General features: G+C 44.4%; 1 long non-coding RNA gene across 2 annotated transcripts; it reads left to right on the forward strand.

The window, feature by feature from the left end:
• The first annotated feature begins 983 nt into the window (after positions 1-983).
• On the forward strand, positions 984-13,127 carry LOC144581250 (uncharacterized). 2 transcript variants are annotated; one of them, XR_013531827.1, is made up of 4 exons: positions 984-1,253; positions 1,615-1,705; positions 8,702-8,868; positions 11,975-13,127. It is a non-coding gene; the product is annotated as an uncharacterized LOC144581250 (long non-coding RNA). The 2 variants fall into 2 exon arrangements; XR_013531828.1 differs by lacking the exon at positions 8,702-8,868.
• The last annotated feature ends 373 nt before the right edge of the window (positions 13,128-13,500 follow it).

A 13,500-nucleotide genomic window follows, 5' to 3' on the forward strand; every position in this document is an offset into this window, starting at 1 on the left:
TTGGGCTGTTTGAAAAATTGAGGCGCTTGATAGTAAGCAGGAAGTTTGTGAGTTATGTACACTATCTGTACAGGAAGCCACATGTCCTGGGCTATAAACAAAAGCAGACCTATGGCTTATCTGCTTCCGCTTTTTGTTTATATGTTCTGGACCATGAAGAAAGACTTATAACTTACTTGTTTTCTCTCTTTGCCTTCCGCTGCTCCAGCCAGCCTGACTCCTTTTTTCTAATTAGGACTCCACAGTTATGTGCCTGTGCCGGCAGCCTGTGAATGGATGCTCCCACCACCCCCATCACAGCAATGGTCAGCATAGATAAATGCACACAGAACACATATTGCTCTGGCCCTCTTAGAAGAGAATGTTAGGCTTCTGAAAGAAGAGATAAGTACTGAGAGGCAACATCTAAGAATCACAATAATATATTCAGTAATTATTTTCGGAACCACTGACCTATTCTAATGTTCTGACCGATACATTCTTTAGAACATCTACTCGTACGTTCCAAGGACCCTTTTTCTAGGGTCCCTTTTCTCCCTCTATCCGTTTTCCTGTTCCCCCTCTTTTGCACAGGGCATGTTTCACATATACAAGATGTCTTTACATGTCATCCCACTTTAGAGATGAGGAAATTGAGTCTCAGGAAGGGCAAACATCAACTTTGTTTTGGGGAAAAGGCAGGAAGCTAGAGGGGAGGAGGAAATGAGCTCTGGTGAAGGAGAAAGGCCATGGCTGGGATCCGAATGGGGTGGTGTAAGGGTACCCGTGCCGCAGGATCTGTGGGGTGAGGGTGGCGGTGACCAGCGCTGGGACCAGTTCCTCCTCTCTTGCTCCCAAGCCCACAAGAAGGCAGGGAGAAAGGGTGAGGTAGGCGGCTTTGGGAGAGTGGACAGAGTTTGGGAAGAATCCATCCCTCCTTCTCCACGGCGGCTTTCCCGAGACCCTCACACAGCGCCCTCCATCTCCCCGCCCTAGTACATTTCCTTTCAGTGAAAGGGGCCGGGAAGAGGCTGCTGAGAAATGGCGGCCGCGGCCGGGCTGCGGCTTCAGCGGGAGGCAGCAGAGGGGAAGTGGCCAGCGTGGCGAATGACGGAAGATGGCGAGGGAGAGGAAGAGGGCTCGGATATCCGTGGAGCTCCGAGAGGGAAGGCAATCGCTTTGCCAACCATGGCAGGGCATCTTGAAAGCCCTCGGAACCTCCCAGGCACTTCGGGCTCTTTTTGGTCCCACTAGGAGGAGGGGGACGGCGGCAGGTGGGGACCGGGCACAGGCCGAGTCGTGCGATGGGAGAAGGAAAGGAAGGGCCGGCCCCAGCTGGGTTTCCGTTGCGTCCGGCCTGTGCCGGGCGCCCCGGCTCCCAGTGATCTCGTTCCGGTCCCAGTGGAGTCCAGCTTTTCGTGTCGGGGCGTTCTCAGTCCCAGGGCAGTCCAGGGAGTAGGCGGAAGGGGGGCATGCAGCCACCTGGCCGGGGCAGGGGGAGCTGCGAGGAGCCATTTTTTTCTTATGCAGAGCCTCTTCCTTGACGCACATTAGGCACTCAATACATGTTTATTTTCAGTTGAGTGTTGCTTCAACTTTTATGGCTTGTGATGAATCCTTATCCTTCTGTTCTAGAAACTCGCATTGCCTACTGGATCAAGGACAGACAGCCCACCAACCACGACAGCACCATACTGGAACTTCAAAAAGTTCTGAAAACATGTTGGTTCGTTTGTTGGAGTATTTTTCAACTCAAATTCCTTTTTTTTTTTTTTTTTGCACACTTTTTGTCTGCAGAGAAACCTTAAAATGTTCTACCTTTTCCTTGAAACCTCCTCCCACTCCTTAGTTCACGTTGATTTTTCTTTAAATGTTTTTCAGCAAATAATCAGAAATGCACAATTAGTGCTTGGTGGTTCTCAAATTATTTCACGCGCGTGGTAGTTTTGATTTTTGCTTTTCCGGTGAGGCTGTACCTTTTATGCTTAGGCAGATATGATGGCTTTCAAAAATAGCTATGGGGTGGAAAATGGGAGTGACTGCAAATGAGCAAGGAGCAGTCACTCCCAGTTATCTTTTAGAGATAACGTGTTATCTTTTAGAGATAGCGACATTTCATTATCTTTTAGAGATAACGAAAATGTCCTAATTTAGATTGTGGTGAGAGTTCCACACAACTCTATAAATTACTAAAAACCGTTGAATTTGTACTTGAAAAGGGAGAACTTTATGAAATATAAATTGTAACTCAAAGAAGCTCTTAAAATGCCTATGGAATAATAAGTAAAGACTAGTGGGGACTTGATCTATTTTGTGGGGAGACTAGCAGGAAAGTAAGACATAGTGAACTTTGGACAGGCCCCTCTGAGCCTTCTTTTCGACTATACTTTGTCCTCGGGCCCTGTCCTTCGCCTGCCTAGCCCAGTTTAGCAAGAATCCTGCTATGCATTTTCCCAACTCTTGTTACCTGATCGCCTTGTCCTGCCTTGAGCAAGGAATCCGGTTTAGTCAGTTGAGCAAGAATCCCCCTACCCTTGATGTATCTCTCCACTTCGAAATTTTCTATCAACTGGCTTCCTCACTCTGCTGCTTGACTGTAAAGCCACAGTTGTCCTAGTTGTTTTTAGATTAAGTTTAGTTCTATACTAAAGTCTCTTTTCCCCTATTACTTTTGAGTAATAGTAGTACTCAAAATATGTCTTTACAGCTTTTGGCTAGTGTCTGACTCTGCTTCCCTTTGGCAAAAGGCACTCTCAGACAGTGCTTCTACTAGTATATATTAGCCTGACCTGCTGGGGTACAAAAAGACAACCAATTGACCTGGTGCAGTGGCTCACGTGCGTAATCCCAGAACTCTGGGAGGCCAAGGTGGGTGGATTGCATGAGGTCAGGAGTTAGAGATGAGCCTGGCCAACATAGTGAAACCCCATCTCTACTAAAAATAAAAAATTACTTGGGCATGGTGGTGTGGGCCTATAATCCCAGCTACCTGGGAGGCTGAGGCAGGAGAATCACTTGAACCCAGGAGGTGGAGGTTGCAGTGAGCCAAGATTGCACCACTGTACTCCAGCCTGGGTGACAGAGTGAACCCTTGTCTCAAAAAATAAAAAAAAAAAGACCACCAATTTATTGCCAGGCATTGTGCTGGGTGCTGAGGAAATGTGAACAAAAACACTTAAGAAGTTCCTGTCCTCAAGGAGCTCATAGTATAGCAGGAAGGCAAGTAGCAAGCAGACATCCATACAACTGTATATAATCGCAACAAGGACAAATATCTTGAAAAAGAGGGTACATGGTGCAATGAGGGCCTATAAAATAGGATTATTCGACTAGTCAAGGTGGTCAGGAATTGTGCTTCAAGGAAGTGATTATTGAGCTGAGAGCTAAAGGAAGAATAGTGGCTAATTAGATTGGAGGTGAGAGTTGGAGGAGCTGGATTGAGGCTGTGTGTTCAGAAATAGCATGATGAGTAAAAGAGACTGAATGAAAGTGGCTGGAGTTCAAGAGGCAGTTGGGAGAGCAATGTGGTGGGTCAGGGCATGCAGGGCCTTACAAACCACCTTAAGCCATTCCATCTATATCCTAAGAGCCACTGAAAGCCCTGTGGGAGGGGGAGAACAAATCAGATTTGTCTTTGAAAATATTGCCCTGCTACAGTCTGGATAAGGGATTGGGAAGGAGTCAGAAGGTATTGGAGAGTTTCATTAGGAAACTCTCTAGTACCTCTAGATAGAGGTAGAGGTAATAGTAGCTTGCACTAGAGTAGCCATGGTTTAGATGGAGTGGATTGGTACATTTTAGGGTTTCTTAGGAGGTAAAAGCCATAGGACTTGGCAATGGACTGGAATTGGGAGTGAGGGAGTGTGATATTGTGAAGTACATCATTTAGCCTTTTTTTGTTTTTGTTTGTTTTTCTTGAGATGGAGTCTCGCTCTGTCTCCAGGCTAGAGTGCAACGGCATGATCTCGGCTCACTGCAACCTCTGCCTCCTGGGTTCAAGTGATTCTCCTGCCTCAGCCTCCCAAGTAGCTGGGATTACAGGTGCCTGCCATCATGCTTGGCTAATTTCTTTTTTTTTTTTTTTAATTCATTTTAGGTTTTGGGGTACATGTGCAGAACATGCAAGACATTTGCATAGGTACACACATTGCAGTGTGTTTTGCTGCCTTCCTCCCCTTCACCCACATTTGGCATTTCTCCCCAGGCTATCCCTCCCCAGCTCCCCCCACCCGCTGTCCCTCCCCTCTTCCCCACAACAGACCCCAGTGTTTGGTACTCCCTTCCCTGTGTCCATGTGTTCTCATTTTTCATCACCCACCTATGAGTGAGAATATGCAGTATTTCATTTTCTGTTCTTTTGTCAGTTTGCTGAGAATGATGTTCTCCAGATTCATCCAAGTCCCTACAAAGGACACGAACTCATCATTTTTGATTGCTGCATAATATTCCATGGTGTATATGTGCCACATTTTCCCAATCCAGTCTATCATCGATGGGCATTTGGGTTGGTTCCAGGTCTTTGCTAATGTAAACAGTGCTGCAGTGAACATTCTTGTGCATGTGTCCTTATAGTAGAACGATTTATAGTCCTTTGGATATATACCCAGTAATGGGATTGCTGGGTCAATTGGAATTTCTATTTCTAAGGCCTTGAGGAATCGCCACACTATCTTCCACCATGGTTGAACTAATTTACACTCCCACCAACAGTGTAAAAGTGTTCCTATTTCTCCACATCCTCTCCAGCATCTGTTGTCTCCAGATTTTTTAATGATCACCATTCTAACTGATGTGAGATGGTATCTCAATGTGGTTTTGATTTGCATCTCTCTAATTTCTTTTATTTTTAGTAGAGTTGGATTTTCACCATGTTGGCCAGGATGGTCTTGATTGCCTGATCTCATGATCCACCTGCCTTGGCCTCCCAAAGTGTTGGGATTACAGGCGTGAGCCACTGCACCTGGCCATATCTAGTCTTTATCTTAGTTTGTTTTGTGCTGCTATAACAATACCTGAGACTGGGTAATTTATAAACAGAAATTTATTGCCTCACAGTTCTGGAAGCTGGGAAGTCTAAGGTTAAGGTGGGCAGGTTTGGTGTCTGGTGAGGCCATTCTTTTTTCCAAGATGGTCTTTTGACACACTGTGTCATCCAGAGAGGAGGTAGGCTAGATTGTGACATGGCAGAAGGGGAGACTGATCTTGTACTTTTATAATGGCATTAATCCCACCTGTGAGGGCAGAGCCCTCATAGCTTCATCGCCTCTTAAAAGTCTTAATACTGTTACTGCATTAATACTCAATACTGTTACTGTAACCTCCCAATGAGTTCACCTTGCCTGTTGCCTAGACAGAGCTGATTTATCAAGATAGGGAATCACAATGGAGAAAGAGTAATACACACACAGCCGGCTGTGCAGAAGACCAGATTTTTTTTTTGTTTGTGTTTTGAGATGGAGTCTTGCTCTGTCACCCAGGCTGGAGAGCAGTGACTTGATCTCAGCTCACTGCAGCCTCTGCCTCCTGGATTTAAGCAATTCTCTGTCTCAGTCTCCTGAGTAGCTGGGATTACAGGTGCCCGCCACCATGCCCAGTTAATTTTTTGTATTTTTAGTAGAGACAGGGTTTCACTATCTTGGCCAGGGTGGTCTTGAACTCCTGACCTCATGATCCACCCACCTTAGCCTCCCACAGTGCTGGGATTACAGGCGTGAGCCACCACCCCCAGCCGAGACCAGAGTTTTGTTACTCAAATCAGTCTCCCAGAGCATTTGGGGTCAGAGTTTTTTTTTTTTTTTTAATACGGATTCTTGCTCTGTTGCCCAGGCTAGAGTGCAGTGGTGTAATTTTGGCTCACTGTAACCTCTGCCTCCTGGATTCAAGTGATTCTCCTGCCTCAGCCTCCCAAATAGCTGGGATTACAGGCACCTGCCACCATGCTGGGCTAATTTTTGTAATTTTTAGTAGGGATGGGTTTTCACCGTGTTGGTCAGGCTGGTCTTGAACTCCTGACTTCAGGTGATCCACCTGCCTTGGCCTCCCAAAGTGCTGGGATTACAGGTGTTAGCCACCAGCCCCTGGTAGGAATCAGAGTTTTTAAAGATAATTTGGTGGGTAGGGGCTTGGGATGTGGGGAGTGCTGATTGGTCAGGTTGGAGATGGAATCATTAGGGGGTCAAAGTGAGTCTTCCTTGCAGTTTTCTGTTTCTGGGTGGGAAGGCAGAACTGGTTGAGCAAGATTATGGGTCTGGCTGGTGTCAGCTGATCCATGGAGTGCAGGGTCTGCAAAATAAGCACTGTTCTTAGGTTTTACAATAGTGATGTTATCCTCAGGAGCAATTTGGGGAGGTTCAGACTCTGGGAGCCAGAGGCTGCATGACCCCTTAACTGTAATTTCTAATCTTGTAGCTAATTTGTTAGTCCTGCAAAGGCAGACTGGTCCCCAGGCAAGAAGAGGGTCTTTTTGGGAAAGGGCTATTATCAATTTTGTTGCAGAGTCAAACCACAAACTGAATTCCTTCCTGAAGTTAGTTTGACCTACACCCAGGAATGAACAAGGGCAGATTAAAGGTTAGAAGCAAGGTGGAGTCTGTTAGGTCTGATTTCTTTCACTGTCATAATTTCCTCAGTTATAATTTTGCAAAGGTGGTTTCATTACAATGGCAATTAAATTTTTTAATTTAATTTAATTTTTTGAGACGGAGTCTCACTTTGTCACCCAGGCTTGAGTGCAGTGGTGCAATGTTCACTCACGCAACCTCCGCCTCCCAGGTTCAAGCTATTCTTAGGCCTCAGCTTCCTGAGTAGCTAGGATTACAGGTGCCCGCCACCACACCCAGCTAATTTTTGTATTTTTAGTAGAAACGGGGTTTCACCATGTTGGCCGGGCTGGTCTCAAACTCTTGACCTCAGGTGATCCATCCACCTTGGCCTCTCAGAGTGCTGGGATTACAGGTGTGAGCCACTATGCCCAGCTGGCAATTAAATTTTAACATAAGTTTTGGAGAAAGCAAACATTCAAACCATGGTAGTCTTCATCCTCATTTTCCCGAATTACAGCTTTTAAAACCTTTAGAATCTCTGGGGTAACAAGAATATCTTTTTGTGCTGGACGTGGTGGCTCATGCCTGTAATCCCAGCACTTTGGGAGGCCAAGGCGGGAGGGTAACCTGAGGTCAGGAGTTCAAGACAAGCCTGACCAACATGGTGAAACCCCAACTCTACTAAAAATACAAAATTTACCAGGGGTGGTAGTGCATGCCTGAAATCCCAGCTACTGGGAGGCTGAGGCAGAGGAATCACTTGAACCCGGGAGGTAGAGTTTGCAGTGAGCTGAGATTGTGCCATTGCACTCTAGCCTGGGCAACAAGAGCAAAACTCCATCTCAAAAAATAAAAATAAAAAAGAATCTTCTGCATGCTAATGAGATAACTGGTGGCTGGGGCTCCTAGGTAGAGTCAGGATGGGGGCTGGTCAAGGCAGGATTAGAGAATTGGGACTATTTCACCACACCCCTAACCTCTGTATAAGGGAGAGGAGCTGAAGGTTAAATTGACTAGCAATGGCCAGTGATGTAATCAATCATACCTACATAGTAAAACCTCTATTTTATTTATTTTTATTTTTATTTTATTTTATTTGGAGACAGAGTCTCACTCTGTCACCAGGCTTGGAGTGCAGTGGCACAATCTCTGCTTACTGCAACCTCCGTCTCCTGGGTTCAAGCGATTCTCCTGCCTCATTCTCCTGAGTAGCTGGGACTACAGGCGCATGCCACCACACCCAGCTAATTTTTTTGTATTTTTAGTAGAGACACGGTTTCACTATGTTGGCCAAGATGGTCTCAATCTCTTGACCTCGTGATCCACCCACTTTGGCCTCCCAAAGTGCTGGGATATTTTTTATATTTATATCTTGAGATGGAGTCTCGCTCTTGCTGCCCAGGCTAGAGTCCAATGGCGTGATCTCAGCTCAGTGCAACCTCCATCTCCTGGGTTCAAGTGATTCTCCTGCCTCAACCTCCTGAGTAGTGGGTATTACAGGCATGCACCACCATACCTGGCTAATTTTGTATCTTTAGTAGAGATGGGTTTTCCCCATGTTGATCAGGCTGGTTTCGAACTCCCGACCTCATGTGATCCACCTACCTTGGCCTGCCAAAGTGCTGGGATTACAGGTGTGAGCCACTGTGCACAGCTGTAAAGCCTCTATAAAAACCTGAAAGAACTGGGTTTGGAGAGCTTCTGGATAGCAAACACAAGGAGGTTCTTGGAGGGTTCAGGGCATGGAAGCTTGGTGCCCTTATCCGGTACCTTGCTGTGTGTGATTGTTCCATCTGGCTGTCTGTCTATATGCTTTGTAATATCCTTTATAAGAAACCTATAGGCCGGGCACGGTGGCTCAAGCCTGTAATCCCAGCACTTTGGGAGGTCGAGGTGAGTGGATCACGAGGTCAAGAGATCGAGACCATCCTGGTCAACATGGTGAAACCCCGTCTCTACTAAAAATACAAAAAATAAAAATAAAAAAATTAGCTGGGCATAGTGGTGTGTGCCTGTAATCCCAGCTACTCAGGAGGCTGAGGCCAGAGAATTGCCTGAACCCAGGAGGTGGAGGTTGTGGTGAGCCGAGATCGCGCCATTGCACTCCAGCCTGGGTAACAAGAGTGAAACTCTGTCTCAAAAAAAAAAAAAAAAAAGAAACCTATAAACATGTTTTCCAGAGTTCTGTGACCCTCTCTAGCAAATTAAGCAAACCCGAGGAGAGCATCATGGGAACCTTGATTTATGGCAGGTCAGTCAGAAGCACAGCTTACAACTGGGCATCTGAAGTAGACGGCAGTCTTGGGAGCCCGAGCTCTCAAACTGTGGGATCTGACACCGTCTCCAGGTAGGTAGTGACAGAACTGAATTCAATTAGAGGACACCTGGCTGGCGTCCACTGCAGAACTGATTGCTTGGTGTGTGGGAAAATTCTCCCATACATCTGGGGCTACATCTAAGCATTCTGTGTTAAGTAGAGTGTATAGGAAAATCAGCACTTTGTTTACTCCCCCCCTGTATCTTACAGTGAGAGTGAGCGATCAAGGGTGACTTCTCAGTTTCTGGCTTGTACAAGTGGATGTTTGGAGTAACAGCATTAAGAGGCAGGACCTTTAATATCACATTGAATACTAAGTTCAGGTGTGAGGATTATGAGTTTAGTCTTAAACATACTGTGTTTGAGGTACCTTTGAGAACACCCAAGAGAGGTTATATAAAGAGTTGGTTGGATGGATCTAGAGTTCAGAAGGGGCCTATATACTGGAGATATAAATTGTGTGCTATATGGATATAGGTGATAATTCAAGCCATGTGTGGGGATAAGTTTGTCTAGGTCAGGGAGTATCAGAGTGAGAATGTAGTAGATCAAAGAAGGAGCCTTGAGAAACTCCAGTATTTCATGTAGAGTACAGGAGGATCAGTTTGCAAAGTAGACTGGGAAAAAGCAGCCAGGGAGGTTTAAAAGAAAGTTAGGAGGGACTTGGGTCATTGAAGCCAAAGAAAGAAACTGTTTCAAGAAGTAGGGAATGGACTGTCAACAATGTCTATTGCTGCTCAGAGGTCAAATAAGATGTGGACTGGTAAATATGTGTCACATTTAAGAATATGAAGGCATTGGTGTCCTGGACAGATCTATTTTCATGGAGTGATGGGCAGAAATCCAGAATGGAATGGATTGGAATGTAGTTAGCAGAGAGGAAGGCAAGTTAATGGAAACAAAGAATATAGGTAACTATTTGAAATAGTTTGGCTGTGAAGGGCATGGAAAAGTCAGGGTAGAAGGAGGAGTGGGACTAAGGGTCAAGAGAGGTCTTTAAAAATTTTTTTTTGAGACAGGGTCTAACACTGTTGCTTAGGCTGGAGTGCAGTGACACAATCACAGCTCACTGTAGCCTTGACTTCCTGGGCTCAGGTGATTCTCCCACCTCGGTCTCCTAAGAAACTGGGGCTATTGGTGTGTACACCACCACGCTGGGCTAATTTTTGTATTTTTTGTAGAGACGGGGTCTCACCATGTTACCTGGGCTGATCTTGAACTCCTGAGCTCAAGCAATCTGTCTGCCTTAGCCTCCCAAAGTGCTGGGATTACAGTCTTGAGCTACTGTACACAGCCAAGGACTTTTTTAATAGGGAGAAATTTTGTGGATGTGTAAAGTTTACAGTTAAGGGTCCGTAGTGAGTGAGTGGTTAAAAATACAGCAGAGAGATGGAATAAATCATAGTGTACATTCGCTAAAAAAGAAGAACATCTGGAATCGAAAGCATAGGTGAAGGAATTTGTGTTCAGTAGGAGGCAAAAGCATCTCTGTCTTAATTGAGGAGCTGCTGCTAGGATGTGTTCAGGTATAGTAGGTTTATGTTTGGTGTTAGGAATATGAGAGACAACTTCCTTCCGAAGGCTCCCCCACTCCCATTGTTTTTTCTATAAATGGGGTGTGATCATCTGCATGCAGAGGTCATCAGGAGGAAGAGGAAAAGGAGTTCAAAGGTTGAAGAGAATGGAGAAGGTTCAATGACTTGCAAGGGTGAGAGCAGGTTGTAGGTTGACCAGAGAAATAAAAAAGGACTGCTGAGAAATGTTGATGGCTCATTTCTGGTTGCGGATGGTAAATTTACCATGAACCAAGCTTTATTTTTTTTCTAAGTTATTTTCTAAGTGTTCTAGTGTTTTATTTAATCCCCAAAGCAGCCTTAAGAGGTAGGTATTATTATCACCCCTTGTCACAAATGGTAAAATGGAGGTACAGCAAAATTGTGACAAAGAGCTAGGTTTGGAGCCAGGTAGTCTGACTCCAAAGCCCATGATCTTAACTGTCACACTAAAATATATCCTAAAAATGGGATCATACTTTTTCATTTATAAACATAGGTCTGTATAATCACATTGAAGGACTGCATTGTATTCCATTGTATGGATGTAGCACGTGTTAGAATGTGATCTAAGCATTTACTTTTTCCTCAGTAGGCATAAGCTCAATTGCCAGAATAGGAATAAACTGTGCTGTGTGTTCTTTTGCCCACTGGGCTGTGTCGTAAGAATGTTTACAGAGGCTGGCAGTGAACATGGAGTTATTTGCCTTTCTGAGCCTGACTAGAGGCTCTGTTCAAACCAAGCCCCTTAGTATATTAGACTCTAACTGTTTCATAGAGAACATCTCCATGGATTTGTAAGTTGGTTTTATGCTTGATGGTCTGTTCACTCACTTTTCTGGAAATTCTCTAGCTCTGATTCTGCATTCTTGAGTCAATGCCAAATCTCAGAAAGGAGAGGGCTTATTTGAACCCTAGGTTATAAGAGTTTTGATTTCCTTCCTTATGGATTGTTGTATTTTCCAGTTTTCTTTTTTTTGAGATGGAGTCTCACTCTGTCACCCAGGCTGGAGTGCACTGGTGCGATCTCCACTCACTACAACCTCCGCCTCCTGGGTTCAAGCAACTCTCCTGCTTCAGTCTCCCAAATAGCTACAACTACAGGACTGTGCCACCATGCCCTGCTAATTTTGTATTTTTAGTAGACCAACAGGGTTTCACCATGTTGGCCAGGCTGGTCTTGAACTTCTGACCTCAGGTGATCCACCCACCTTGGCCTCCCAAAGTGTTGAGATTACAGGCGTAAGCCAACACTCCTGGCTGTATTTTCCAATTTTCTATAGAGAGTATATATAATTTTCATTTCTGTGGAGAAAAATAAAGTTAACATCTCTAAATTTAAAAAAGCCAGGCTAGGAAGGGACTAGAGGTCTAAGGCTCAGTTTTTTAAAAAATTTACTATAGCTAAATGTGTTTACTTTGTGTCTTAGTTTATTTTGTGTTGCTATAACAGAATAGATGAGAATGTAATTTATAAAGAAAAAGATTTATTTAGAGGTTTAGTTTTGCAGGCTGGGAAGTTTAAGGGCATAGCCTTGGCTTCTGGTGAGAGCTTTCTTTTCTTTTTTTTTTTTTTTCCTCAGACAGAGGCTCGCTGCGTTGCCCAGTCTGGAGTGCAATGGCGCAATTGTGGCTCACTGCAACCTCCACCTGTTGGTTTCAAGCAATTCTCCTGCGTCAGCCTCCTGAGTAGCTGGGACTACAGGCGCATACCACTGCATCCAGCTAATTTTTGTTGTATTTTTAGTAGAAACAGGGTTTCACCATATTGGCCAGGCTGGTCTCAAAGTCCTGACCTCAGGTGATCTGCCCGCCTCGGCCTCTCAAACTGCTGGGATTACAGGGGTGAGCCACTGCACCCAGCGGAGAGCTTTCTTGACACATCATAACATGTCAGAGAAGCGCAAAGGGGAAGTGAACACATGTGAAGAGGCAAAACCCAAGGGGCATCCTGGCTTTATAAAATCCTACTCTTGTGGGAACTAATTCATTCCTAAGGGAATGAATCCAGTTTTTAAAGAGGGAGAACTCACTCACTACTGTGAGAATGGCCCCAAGCCATTTGTGAGCTATCTGCTCCCATGACCCAAACACATTCCATTAGGCTCCACCTCCCAACATGCCACATGGGAATCAAATTTCAACATGAGTTTTGATGAGGACAAACTATATCCAAAGTATAGCATTCTGTGATTCAACAACTTCATCCCTAGACATTTCATTTCAAGAGAAATGAAAGCTTATGAGTATATGAAGACTTGTACACCAATGTTCTTACTGACTTTATGCATAATAGCCCCAAACAGGAAACAGCCAAATGTGCGTAAACAAGTGAGTAGATAAACTGTGGCACATCCATACAAGGAAATACTACTTAGCAATAAAAAAGAATAAATCCTTCATGTATGCATTGACATGGACGAATCTCAAAATAATTATGCTGGGTGAAAGATGTCAGATTAAAAAAGAGTACATACTGTATTATTACATTTATATAATATAGGAAATGTGAATTAATGTACATTTACAGTACTCACATCAGTCGTTACCTCTGTAGGTGAGGTTTAACTAGGAAAGGACATGAAGGAATCTTATGAGGTGATGTAGATGTTCTGTATCTTGGTCTAGTTACACCAGTGTATACATATGTCAATGTCATTAAGCCATATATTTGAGATTTGTGCATGTTGCTGTGTGAATGTTGTATCTCAATAAAAAGGTTAACAAAAAAGTTTAGCGACTGTTGTCAGTCTCCTTTCTCTTTCCTTTGACCCTTTCCTGTATTTCTTTTTCTCTCCATCTCTCTCTGTTCTCTACTTTTTGTATTCTTTTGAGAGAGAATTGATGGCACACCAGGCACTTACGCTGACTACTCCCAACCCTGCCAATTCAACATTCACATCCTCTTCAAATGTAGTTTATTCAGGAAAATAGGATTGAAGAAGTCTGTTGTTAAAGAATAGCTCTTCGGAGTGAACATTTCTTCCTTTTCCCTTGCACTTGAATTAGATATGTGTCTTTGGGCCTTCACTTCTGTTTTGGTATTTCTTTTCCTTTTTTTTTTTTGAGACAGAACCTCTGTCACCCAGGCTAGAGTGCAGTAGTGTGA

Source organism: Callithrix jacchus, chromosome X (genome assembly GCF_049354715.1).
Source record: "Callithrix jacchus isolate 240 chromosome X, calJac240_pri, whole genome shotgun sequence".
Lineage (NCBI taxonomy): Eukaryota > Metazoa > Chordata > Mammalia > Primates > Cebidae > Callithrix > Callithrix jacchus.